Genomic DNA, 10,526 nt, shown 5'->3' with positions numbered 1-10,526 from the left:
TTGGGTACGAATTGGACCTTGAAGAATGTCAAGTTCATTCCAAACTTAAAAAAGAATGTCGATATCAGTGGGGCAACTTGATAATGAAGATCACCATGTCACTTTTGGTGATCATCAGTGGAAGGTGACAAAGGGAAACTTGGTGGTTGCTAGAGGTCAGAAGTGGGGTACACTTTACATGGTAGAAGTTTCTGATGATGAGGCACATGCTATTGAAGAAGTTGGGGCATCCACTCTATGGCACCAAAGACTTGGGAATATGAGTGAAAATGGAATGAAGATGCTTTCCTCCAAAGGAAGAATTCCAGATCTAAAGAACGTGACAATGGATTTCTGTGAGCCATATGTTCTTGGAAAACAGAAGAAAGTTACTTTCGCAAATATGGGACATCCACCCAAGACAAGGAAATTAGAGCTTGTTCATTCAGATGTTTATGGCCCCACTTCAGTTGCTTCAGTGGGAGGATCCCCATATTATGTTACTTTTATCAATGACTATACAAGGAAAGTGTGGGTCTATTTCTTGAAGTATAAGTCTGAAGTTTTCAGTTCTTTCAAGAAATGGAAAGTGATGGTGGAAAATGAAACTAACTTGAAAATCAAGTGTTTTAGATCCGATAATGGGGGCAAATACAATAGAAAAGAATTCATTGATGTCTGTGTTGAACATGGAATCAGGATGCAGAAAACCGTTCTAGAAACACCTCAGTAGAATGGAGTATCTGAGAGGATGAACAAAACATTGAATGAAATGGCGAAGAGCATGAGACTACATGGAGGTTTGCCCAAGATGTTTTGGGAAGATGCGGTCAACACAGTTGCATACATAATCAATAGAGGACCCTCAGTTCCCATAGGGTTCAAGATTCCAGAGGAAGAATGGTAAATTCATGAGGTTTCATTCAAATACATGAAGGTCTTCGGTTGTGTCTAGTATGTAAAATTCAAAGACTCTGAGAGAGACAAGCTAGAGGCAAATTCAAGGAAGTGCACCTTTATAGGCTATGTGTTGGAGTTCTGGGATAAAGAGCACAAAAAGGTTATCAGAAGTCAAGATGTGGTTTTCAATGAGAATGCACTATACAAGGATGAAATTGCTAAGGGATCAAGCAGTAACAAACAACTAGAAAAGGAAGAACAAGTTGAGTTAGAAGAAACTTTAGAAGACAACATTATAAAAGATGTCAGTACTCCAGAGATAGGTGAAAGTTCAGGAAGCAGTGGGAGCTCTGATGAAACTGGAGATAGTGGGAGAATAGATGATAGTAGTTCAGAGAATGAAGGTGTAGAAACTGAAACTCTTACCGTCCGTAGATCCATTAGAGTACGAAGGTCTCTAGTCAGGTATTCTCCTTCAGCAAACTTCTTGTTGCTGATAGAGAATGGCGAACCTAAGTCTTATCTAGAAGCCATGAGGATAAAAGAATCCATACAGTGTAATAAGGCTATGGAAGAAAAATTGAGCTCGCTTGACAAGAATCACACTTGGTCCTTAGTCAAGCTCCTGGTAGGGAAGAAAGAGCTACAAAACAAGTAGGTGTTTCGGTTTAAGGATGAGATTGATGGCACCAAAAGATACAAGGCAAGATTGGTAGTCAAGGGTTTCCAACAAAAGAGATGGATTGATTATAATGAGATCTTTTCTCCAGTTGTGAAGACAACTTCAATCAGAATGATTTTGGTAATTATGGCCTCTAAAGATCTCCATTTATGGCAACTAGATGTGAAAACATCTTTTCTCCATGACGACCTTGAAGAAGACATCTACATGGCACAACCAGAAGGTTTTCCCACAGTTAGAAAGGAAATATGGTGTGCAAAATAAAGAAAAGTATGTATGGTTTGAAGTAGGCTCCAAGGCAGTGGTACTTGAAGTTTGATAGCTTCATGCAGATGGGTACATCAGATGTGAGATGGATCACTGCTGTTATTTGAAGAAATTCAAGTCCTCTTATATCATCCTATTGTATATGTTGATGACATGTTGATTGCTGGATCCGACATGTAGGAGACCAACAAGCTAAGCAAGCAGCTAGCCAGTGAGTTCGAGATGAAGGACTTTGGGGCTGCTAAACAAATATTGGGCATGAGCATAGCCAGGGACAGAGTTACCGGTACAATAAAACTTTCACAAGCCAAGTAAATCCAGAAAGTTTTAGAAAAGTTCCACATGGCAGACGTGAAAGCCAGAAGTACAACTGTGGGGAGTCAGTTGAGACTTACCAAGAAGCAATCCCCAAAAACGGAAGAAGACAAAGAATACATGGCCAAATTTCCCTACGCATATGCAGTTGGTAGTTGAATGTATGCAGTGGTTTGCACCAGATCAGACATTGCTCATGCAGTGGGAGTTGTGAGTAGATTAATGTCAAATCCAGGAAGACAACATTGGGAACGAGTGAAATGGTTGCTATGCTACTTAAAAGGAACAACTAAGTGTTCCTTATGTTTCAAAAGAAAAGGAGTAATTTTAGAAGGGTTCGGTGATGTAGACTTAGGTGGATGTGCAGATTCAGGCAAGAGCACAACAAGTTATATGTTCACATTTTTGGTTTCATGAACCCCATTTTCAAGGTTATATCTCCATTTTTGGTCTTATAAGCATTGCATGAAAGTAAAGTTTGAACCTTTACGTCATTTTCGAGTGTTAGAAGGTTGGATCTACTGGTTGGTGAAGCAGATCTGACCTCAAAAGATCTTTTGAGTGTGTTCATGGGAGGAACTCGCCGAGCCCATAAGGGACTCGACGAGTCGCATCGGGTTGCCCCGCGAATCGCGACCTGTGATGACCCATTGAGTGTAGGGTTGACTCAGCGAGTCGAGTGAGGACCAGGGGCGAAGAGGACATGCATGTACTCGCTGAGTCACACGAGTGCACTCGGCGAGTCCGGTCAAACTTTGACCGTTGACTTTTGTTGACTTTTAGGGTTTGGTCAAAGTTAGGGTCTTTGGGCCATGAGAGGGGTAAAATGGTCTTTTACCCTTCTAAGAGTACTAAGAGAGGGATTAGTCTAGCCTTGAGGGTTGTATTGATTAGAGTGCTTATTCCATGTGATTAGGCGGGGGCTAGACCGGATTTTACCGAGTTCGAGATTTACCGAGTTACCCGAGGTGAGTCTTCTCACTATACTTTACCTAGAGTGATAATTAGAGTTATGTGACAGAGTATCTTGCATGTTATTTATGTGATTGTGATACATTGTATTATTTCTATGTGATTCATGCCGTGTATGTTCCAGAGTTTACAGAGTTAGAACCGGAAGGTTCACAGAGGTAGGACCAGAGGGTCCACAGAGTTAGGACCGGAGGGTCCACAGAGTACAACCTCGAGTGGCTAATATGTGTTATATGTGGTATTTTGGGGAACTCACTAAGCATTTATGCTTACAGTGTTTTATGTTATGTGTTTCAGGTACCAGTGAGGATCATGGGAAGGCGCCGACATGATCAGTACACATTATTGGAGTTTTTATACATTGTGATCTTGGGATGTGTTTTTATGAATCGATATGTGATACATTGAGATTTGAGAATATTTATGAATGAAATTACACTTTTAAAAGCGAAAAATTGTTTTAAAATTTACGGTGTCACAAGTTGGTATCAGAGCCTTGGTTTGAGGGATTCGGATGCACCTTCGAGCGCATTTGAACTCAAACTGAGGATTTGAGGAATTTTCGAAATAAAACAAAATTTTTCTAAAGGAGTAAAAAGATTTTGAAAAGAGCAGAGCAGAGCAGTGTGTACGATCAGCCAGCGCCCGAACGGTGATTTCTCAAAATACTCTTATATTATGTGTTATGAGATATGAGATAACATGTTATGCATGCTAGAGTAGGCCATGTATTCTTATTAGGACTAGAGTGGCCTGATTTGTGATGCCTTAGCCTAGGGGTTTTGCTGCTAGGAGATTCTTGAGAGTGAGTAGATAGCAGCGAGGAGCTTATGAGAGATCTGCTAGAGAGTAGACTATACATAGTGAGAGTAGAGTACTTGGGATTTGGGATCCTAGGAGGAGGACTTGGGGTGAATACTGATGCAGTGTGGACGGTAGTATTGGGCCCGTACTACCGAAGACACCGGATCAGTGCGTAGCCCAAGTAAGGATCCTTAGGGTACCAGGGATCGAGTAGGAATGGGATATCGAGTGTGTGCACACTCGAGTGAGTCTCTGATATTTTGTGTTGTATTTCAGAGAGACATCATGGTTGGGACACGCTACACACCGGAGAGTAGTGGTGTTAGTGATGAGGAGATCCGCAGGTTGATTCATGAGGAGGTGGTTGCTGCCATCCGAGCCGAGATACCAAAGATGTTTGGGTCTATCAAGACCACCCTGATGGAGACTTTTGACGAGCGTTATGCTGTTCTTACTGAAGCTGTTGTTGCTGCAGCCACCGCAGCCGTCGCTGCTGCGAGGCCGCATGGGGGTGACTCGTTGTTGTACCGAGAGTTCAGCAACACGAAGCCACCAGAGTTTGACGGGACGCAGGATCCGATCGCTGCGATGAGATGGATTTCTGATATTGTGGGATGCTTCTATACGTGTTCTTGCCCGGAGCATCTGAGAGTTCGGTTCGCGCTGAACCAGCTTCGCTTGGGAGCGAAGGACTGGTGGAAGTTTGTGACAGCGCACTACTCTTCTGCAGAGCTTGCTGCGGTGACCTGGGAGAGGTTCACCGCTATGTTTCGTGATGAGTACGTTCCCCCGGTGGAAAGGGAACGTTTAGCCCAGGAGTTCTTGACCCTCAAGCAGGGTACCGAGTCTGTTACAGTGATCACCAGGATGTTCCATGAGAGGGCGATGTTCTGCCCTGAGCACGTGTCTTCCGAGCAGGCACGCATGAGTCGGTATTTGAGCATTTTGAGGAGAGACATCCGCGAGTTCGTGGCGAACTCGTCGTACCGGACATTTGCCGAGCTTCAGGAAAATGCCCCGAAGAGGGAGATTGAGCTCGAGACTCAGGCCAGGGAGGAGGCGGAGTCTCCGGGGAGGGATCGGCGACCGGCACAATCCCAGCCGGCAGCCAAGCGACCCAAGCCCGCCGATTCGAGATCAGGGAACCAGAAGAGCCGCACTTGTGGCAAGTGTGGCAAGAGTCATGAGGGGGTTTGCAGAGCAGGGTCTTGCTACAAGTATGGTAAGGAGGGGCACATAGCCAAGGATTGCCCCAAGGTGTTTGCAGTTTGTTTTCACTGCAACCAGACCAGACACCGGAAGGCCGAGTGTCCGCAGTTGCCGGGGTCAGCCCAGGGAGCATCACAGGGATCTGCCCCTGCTGCCGTTCGGGCTGCAGAGAGTCGGCCAGTGAAGGCCGAGGCACCGAAGGCACGAGGGAGAGCCTTCCAGTTGACAGCGGAGGAGGTCCGCGCAACGCCAGATGTTGTGGCTGGTATGTATTCTTTCATCTATTTATTTTGAGTTGTGGTGTTATGCTTATATTATGATATGCGTAGGTACATTTCTTGTGAGTTCTGTACCTGCTTTGGTGTTATTTGACTCGGGTGCGAGTCGGTCTTTTGTGTCGTTAGCCTTTAGTCAGCACATCAGTATCTGTCGAGAGGCGTTAAGTCGACCTTTGCGAGTTTCCATAGCTGACGAGAGAGCGGTGTATGCCACTGATGTGATTCGAGGATGTGTACTCGAGATCTTCGACGTTGAGTTCCCGATCGATTTGGTCCCGATTGCGATGGGAGATGTCTGTGTCATCGTGGGCATGGACTGGTTGAGCAGGTTTGGGGCAGTTATCGACTGCGAGCGACAGTTGGTGACCATACGAGACCCTAGTGGGGGAGTTCTTACGGTTTATGGCGAGGGTACCCGTTCTGGGTCAGCATTTTGTTCGGCCGCTAGAGCGAGGCAGAGCCTACAGCAGGGCTGTAGTGGGTTTGTGGCTTGTGTGGTGGATACGAGAGTAGATGCAGAGAGACCGAGGTCGGTTGATGAGGTCCCGATAGTGTGTGAGTTCCCGGATGTTTTTCCCGAGGAGTTGCCGGGTGTGCCTCCCAAGAGGCAGGTAGAGTTCCGTATCGATTTGGTTCTGGGGGCAGCGCCTATCGCCAAGGCGCCCTATCGCCTTGCGCCACCAGAGATGCAGGAGTTATCCTCACAGCTGCAGGAGCTGCTGGGGAAGGGGTTTATTCGGCCGAGTAGCTCGCCGTGGGGAGCGCCGATTCTTTTTGTCAAGAAAAAGGATGGTTCACACCGGATGTGCATTGATTACCGGGAGTTGAACAAGCTGACGGTCAAGAACAGTTACCCTTTACCGAGAATCGACGATTTGTTCGATCAGTTGCAGGGAGCGTCTTGGTTCTCCAAGATTGATCTGAGATCTGGATATCATCAGATGAGAGTGCGTGAAGAGGATATCTAGAAGACATCATTCAGGACTCGTTATGGGCATTACGAGTTCGTGGTGATGCCTTTCGGACTCACCAATGCACCAGCGGCGTTCATGGATCTCATGAACAGAGTGTACAGGCCGATGCTGGATCGTTCAGTGATCGTGTTCATCGATGACATATTGGTGTATTCGAGATCTAGAGAGCAGCATGAGGAGCATTTGAGGGAGATCCTCAGAGTTCTAAGATCGGAGAGGCTTTACGCCAAATTCTCCAAGTGCGATTTCTGGTTACGAGAGGTCCAGTTCTTAGGACACCTTGTCAACCAGAATGGGATATTGGTCGATCCGGCCAAGATTGAGGCGGTGATGAGTTGGGAGGTGCCGAGATCACCCACCGAGATCAGGAGTTTTCTAGGATTTGCCGGCTATTATCGGAGATTTATCAGGGATTTCTCCAAGATCGCCGTGCCTCTCACCAGGTTGACCCGGAAGGGTGTTGCTTTTTCATGGGGTCCGGAGCAGCAGACCTCGTTTGAGACACTTCGCCAGAGATTATGCAAAGCCCCGGTGTTAGCCCTCCCGGAGGGGATGGAGGATTTTGTGGTATATTGTGACGCGTCGATATCGGGATTGGGTGCGGTGCTGATGCAGAGAGGGCATGTGATAGCATACGCATCAAGACAGGTGAAGCCTCATGAGTCGAGGTATCCTACTCACGATCTGGAGTTGGGGGCTGTGGTGTTCGCCCTCAAGATCTGGCGTCACTATTTGTATGGGGTTCGGTGTACCATATACACGGATCACAAGAGCTTGAAGTATCTGATGGATCAGCCCAACCTGAATATGCGCCAGAGGAGATGGTTGGATGTGGTAAAGGATTACGATTGTGAGATCCTGTACCACCCGGGCAAAGCTAATGTTGTAGCTGATGCCCTGAGCCGTAGGGCGGAGAGTGCCCCGATTCGAGACATTTGTATGCGGTTGACGGTGATGACTCCGGTGTTGGACACCATTCGGGAGGCCCAGGAAGAGGCTGTGAGACCGGAGAACCGCAAGAGAGAGCGGGTGATTGGGCAGGTATCTGAGTTCGTGACCGATAGCCGAGGTCTTATGACCTTTCAGGGTCGGATTTGGGTGCCATACGCAGGCGGGACACGTACCACCTTGATGGAGGAGGCGCATAGATCGAGGTTCTCGATCCATCCCAGGGCCACTAAGATGTATTTGGATCTGAAGAAAGATTATTGGTGGCCCTGTATGAAGAGGGATGTTGCATGGTTTGTTGAGAGGTGCTTGACCTGTCGCAGGGTTAAGGCCGAGCACCAGCGACCGCATGGCAAGTTGCAAGCACTTGAGATTCCCCAGTGGAAGTGGGAACAGATTTCCATGGATTTTATCAGCAAACTGCCGAGGACTGCGAGAGGTGTCGATGCAATTTGGGTGATCGTTGACCAGCTGACGAAGAGCGCTCATTTTCTTGCTATCAGTGAGAGCTCTTCTGCGGAGAGGCTGGCAGAGTTGTATGTGAGGGAGGTAGTATAGCGGCATGGAGTACCGATCTCGATCGTGTCGGACCGAGATGTGCGTTTCATTTCTAGGTTCTGGAAGAAATTTCATGAAGAGTTGGGTACGAGGCTGCATTTCAGTACCGCATACCACCCACAGACGGACGGACAGAGTGAGCGGACGATTCAGACACTCGAGGACATGCTTAGGGCATGTGTGTTGGACTTCGGAGGAAGTTGGGACACGTATCTGCCGTTGGATGAGTTTTCTTATAACAACAACCATCATTCGAGTATCGATATGCCTCCCTTTGAGTTGTTGTATGGGAGGAGAGGTCGGACAGCGAGTGTTAGGTAGCACTGAGTTAGTGCTCCAGACGACAGAACAGATACAGCAGGTCAGGCAGAGGTTGTTGACAGCTCAGAGTCGCCAGAAGAATTATGCGGATAGGCGACGATCCGAACTTGAGTTTCAGGGGGGAGACTTCGTACTCCTTAAAGTATCTCCTTGGAAAGGAGTGATCCAATTCAGGAAGAGGGGCAAGCTGGGGCCCCAGTACATTGGTCCGTTCAGGGTGACCGCGAGGTGGGCAGGGTAGCATATCGTTTGGAGCTACCTGCAGAGTTGAGCCAGATTCATGATACCTTCCACGTGTCTCAGTTGAGGAAGTGTATAGCTGACGAGTCGGTGGTGGTGCCATTGGAGGATATTCAGGTAGATGTGAGCCTGAATTATGTTGAGAGGCCAGTTGCGATCGTGGATCGAAAGATCAAGGTTCTGAGGAGCAAAGAGGTGCCCCTGGTTCAAGTCCAGTGGCAACATCGGAGAGGGTCCGAGCTGACCTGGGAGCCGGAGTTGGAGATACGGGAGCAGCATCCAGAGTTGTTTGAGGTGCAAGACTTCGAGGGCGAAGTCTGATTCTAGTGGGGTAGAATTATAACATCCGGATTCCCAGGTATCTTATTTTAAGTATTTATCTGGAGTTTTAGGGAGGGAGTCGGCGAGTAGGCGCTCAGACTCGCCGAGTAGGACCGCAAATTCTTGTCTGGATTAATGACTGGACTCGACGAGTCGATGCGTGGACTCGACGAGTCCGCGCTGTAAAGTGAAACCCTAAATCTCAGGGCCTGAGCCCTATTTAAAGGCCCTTATGGCCGTCATTTGCGGCCATTACTCCCCTGTGAAAACCCTAGAGAGCAAAGAGAGCTTAGAGAGCATTTTGGAGGCTAAATCTTCATCCTTTGGTGTAATCTTGCAAGAAGGAGTGGGGAAATCCAAGCTAGATCGATTGTGGAGCTTGGATATGTGTTGTTCACACCGAGATTCACGTTTTGAGGTACAAGTTCCTTCCCATTTCGTGTATTTGATAGATTCCTTGAATCTAGGGTTTCCTTTGCACAATTTTGAGTTAGATTGTGAAGCATATGAGGTCCCTTTGGGTAGAGATGATAGATCTGGACCTTGAGAGGTCCAAAAGGTCCCAAGCTTCCAGCTTTATGAGGTTTCATGTGAGTCTTGAGGGTAGAACCCCATTTTAAAGATTATATCTCCATTTTTGGTCTTATAAGCATTGCATGAACGTAAAATTTGAACCTTTACGTGATTTTCGAGTGTTAGAAGGTTGGATCTACTGGTTGGTGAAGCAGATCTGACCTCAAAAGATCTTTTGAGTGTGTTCATGGGAGGAACTCGCCGAGCCCATAAGGGACTCGACGAGTCGCGTCGGGTTGCCCCGCGAATCGCGACCTGTGATGACCCATTGAGTGTAGGGTTGACTCAGCGATTCGAGTGAGGACCAGGGGCGAAGAGGACATGCATGTACTCGCCGAGTCACACGAGTGCACTCGGCGAGTCCGGTCAAAGTTTGACCGTTGACTTTTGTTGACTTTTAGGGTTTGGTCAAAGTTAGGGTCTTTGGGCCATGAGAGGGGTAAAATGGTCTTTTACCCTTCTAATAGTACTAAGAGAGGGATTAGTCTAGCCTTGAGGGTTGTATTGATTAGAGTGCTTATTCCATGTGATTAAGCGGGGGCTAGACCGGATTTTACCGAGTTCGAGATTTACCGAGTTACTCGAGGTGAGTCTTCTCACTATACTTTACCTAGAGTGATAATTAGAGTTATGTGACAGAGTATCTTGCATGCTATTTATGTGATTGTGATACACTGCATTATTTCTATGTGATTCATGCCGTGTATGTTCCAGAGTTTACAGAGTTAGAACCGGAGGGTTCACAGAGTTAGGACCAGAGGGTCCACAGAGTTAGGACCGGAGGGTCCACAGAGTACAGCCTCGAGTGGCTAATATGTGTTATATGTGGTATTTTGGGGAACTCACTAAGCATTTATGCTTACAGTGTTTTGTGTTATGTGTTGCAGGTACCAGTGAGGATCGCGGGAAGGCGTCGGTATGATCAGTACACATTATTGGAGTTTTTATACGTTGTGATCTTGGGATGTGTTTTTATGAATCAATATGTGATACATTGAGATTTGAGAATATTTATGAATGAAATTACACTTTTAAAAGCGAAAAATTGTTTTAAAATTTATGGTGTCACAATGCTCAAGATGGAAGAATGTTCCAGAAGATCCTGCATGACAGAATATGATTGGTTGTCACCATTCATGGGGCTATGGTCCAATGGGCTTGGCCGATTAGGGTTTCAGGTTTGAT

Source organism: Lactuca virosa, chromosome 5, assembly GCF_052849685.1.
Source record: "Lactuca virosa cultivar CGN04683 chromosome 5, Lactuca_virosa_CGN04683_v6, whole genome shotgun sequence".
In the NCBI taxonomy this organism is placed as follows: Eukaryota; Viridiplantae; Streptophyta; class Magnoliopsida; order Asterales; family Asteraceae; genus Lactuca; species Lactuca virosa.
Note: the sequence above shows the minus strand (reverse complement) of the source record.